The following is a 2989-nucleotide window of genomic DNA, read 5'->3' as shown; positions in this document are numbered from 1 at the left end:
CAGAAGATCTAAAAAGAGCCATGTTTGGGGAAATCAAAATGTCCATTTCTACACTGTTCTGTAGATACCTCAAAGAAGACAATGGAAGCAAAGAAGAGCCCAAAGGGATAAAAACACATCCCCCTCCAAAAACACCATTTAACAGACACGACTGGTGCATGCAGCTACCACACACCCCTTGCAGAGCTTGGGTTTAACCTTGCCTACGCTGGGAGCCTGCCCTTTCCTCTCCACCCAGTGTAGCAACACAAGAAAACAGCAGTTTCATGCATGTGTGAGCGTGTCTGACGGGAGAACAGATCCTTACCCCCCCATGCCTTTGCTGAGCTGTGAGATGCTGCCTGCCTTGCCCAGAGCTCTTTGGCAACTCATATCAGCTGTGCTCAAACATGAAAGGCATCCAGAGTGGACACAAGTGGCAGATCTACTGTAGGTGAGCTCCAGCAATAGGAACCGGAGCAACAAATGTGGCTGGTGACCCTAACTGTCTTGGGTTGGGGGTTACCAACTAAACCACCTGCAAGAGTGAGAGAATCCAGATTTCTGGAGGATATGAGGGTGGATGCTCGGCTCTCTCAGAAGACTCAATTTCAAAGCCCTTTATTGTCTTTACTTGGGCATAGAGAATCACTATGGTCTGGGAGAGGAATATATACATAATTTTATATATATATATATGCATTTACACATACTTGCAAACATACACACATATTGAAGTCATCAGCTATTGAAATTCACAATTTTTAATCTCAGCATCGTTAAGAAGATCGTAAAAGAGACACTAGAAAAGAATCCTAATAATTCAAGATTGTCTGCAGTCATAACCAACTTAGTGACACTTCATTCTTTATATCCAGGCACCAAATATTTAAATGTATTGATGGCTGGGAATATATATTTCTATGATGATTCAGAGGGGTTTTTTCCTACTGTTTTCACAGAGGATGAATTGATAAGATGTTGGCGCATTCCACAAACCAAATGTGTACATGTTATCCAGTGTAAACAGGGGACTTTTTGTCAAATACCTAAAGTATGGTAACTGTGAATTTACCAGCATTTTAGCCATATTATTTAAAGAATATGATGCTTGATTTTCTTATATACTTGGGTCTCATTGAAGCACTGTAAGCACAGTTACTTAAAGCCATTTAACTTGTTACACAGGGAATGCACGCAGCAAGCTTTCATTGTACAGAACATTAAATTCTCCATTAAGTGTCCCATTTAAATTTGATATCCTGTAAAGACCATTTCTGAAATTCATATGCTCTTTTTATCATACAGCTTAAGTCCTGTTGCATCTAAAAGCAACGTGAGTTGCATAGTTTGGGCTATATTTTCTTGGGAGACAAGAATGAAATGCATACTGTTAAATAACACACCAGTGCTCACAATTGATGAGGTAATGCTAATTAAACCCTTTTAACAAGCCCAACAATGAACCACAATTGATCAGAAACTGTCATATAATGCAGGAAATTTGTCTCACCAGGATATTTAGTGACATAAAAAGTTCTTTGTACTTTCGCTATTGATCTTCCCATTTACCTTTCTTTGGATCCATTTTTTTTCCTCCTTTTTTTCCACTTTTCTGTAAGAGAAACAAGCAAGGCTAGGCTGAAACCCAGCAGGTCTGAAGTCTAACACCTCTGCCTTCAGCAGCACAAACAGCCAAATACATTAGCAGCACAGGACCAGTCCCATGCAACAGTGGGAGTCGGCGTTGGTGCTGCTGCAGGGGACAGCTGAAGGATGCAGAGAGTGGCTAGATCACATGAAGCAAATCCTTTGCTGATGAGGCAAAACCCTCTAATGAGCATCACTTTTATCATTGTGTCAGTCAGGGATAAACACTTACAGAGCAGCTAGGCTACAATGGGCTATTTGGGATTTTTGAGATTTATTCTGAGGCTTATGAAATTGATAGAATCACAAGCTGCCATAATAACCACGCTCATTATGCCTCATTTCTTCATTTTATGGGTAGCTTAGGGCCTCTTTTGATTTGTCTTCAAAACAGCAAGGTTCCTTCTCTAAGGTAGGAGTGAATGTAGTTATGTCCTTTGGCAGCAGTTTACAGCTTCTGTTGAGAATCACAGCCCAGAACATGGTTTTGGTTTTTTTCTTCTCTAAGAATGTCTGGTCCCTTTGCATGGTGAGAAGCAGCTACATACATATTTCAACACAAAAGATCACCATGGTCTTTAAGTTTCATTCATTTTGTTGGGCTGTGCATACCAGTTACCACATTCCAATGTTTCGTTTTCTAGACTGTTCTGTTGTGCTGCTCTGTGGAGCCAAAACCTCTCCCTGTTTATTTTATGAAGCACTCTTATGTACGTATCACCCAGTGCTCTGACAGCAAACCTGACCCTTCGTGTTCTTCACTGACATCGTACAGTGACAGTAATGACGTTATTTATTCTGCAAAACTTCTCTGTTAATTTTCAGAGAAGGAAGAAATTGAGGTCTTGAGGAGGTAGAAATGGCAATGTAATGTTAGGAAATATCCAGTCTTAGAAACCTTTCTTCTTTCAGAACACCTTTCTCACAGGCTGCTAAACCTCCCTTTCGAGAGATTAGCTGGGACAGGGTAAAGAGCAGTAGGACCTTGTTGTCAATGTCACACAAGCTACCCATGTGGCTGCAGAAACCCTTTGCACCCCTAAAATCCATGGGTCACTCACTTGAGGGCTAGAGGACAATGCAGGTGTGTTGTGATAAGGTCTCTGCCCCTGACGAGAGAGTTTGTGACCTAATAGGAAAGGGCAGACATACACAATGGCCTAGGAAGGGACAACGATGAACAGAGAAGGAAGAAAGGAAAAGCTAAAGAGAAACAATATCACCTAGCCTTAGACACCTATGAGTTAGATGTCGGGATCTGAACTCATCTCCCTGTGTTCCCACTATTCTCAGCTGAAACACATAGGCAATATATGCTCAGGCACCTTGCTGAGAAGGTGGTTTGCCCTGGATAGCTCTG

The sequence above is a fragment of the Neopsephotus bourkii genome, unplaced genomic scaffold (genome assembly GCF_033783945.1).
Source record: "Neopsephotus bourkii isolate Nb327-2 ecotype Australia unplaced genomic scaffold, CSIRO-AGI_Nbou_v1 NB_1572, whole genome shotgun sequence".
Lineage (NCBI taxonomy): Eukaryota > Metazoa > Chordata > Aves > Psittaciformes > Psittacidae > Neopsephotus > Neopsephotus bourkii.
Note: the sequence above shows the minus strand (reverse complement) of the source record.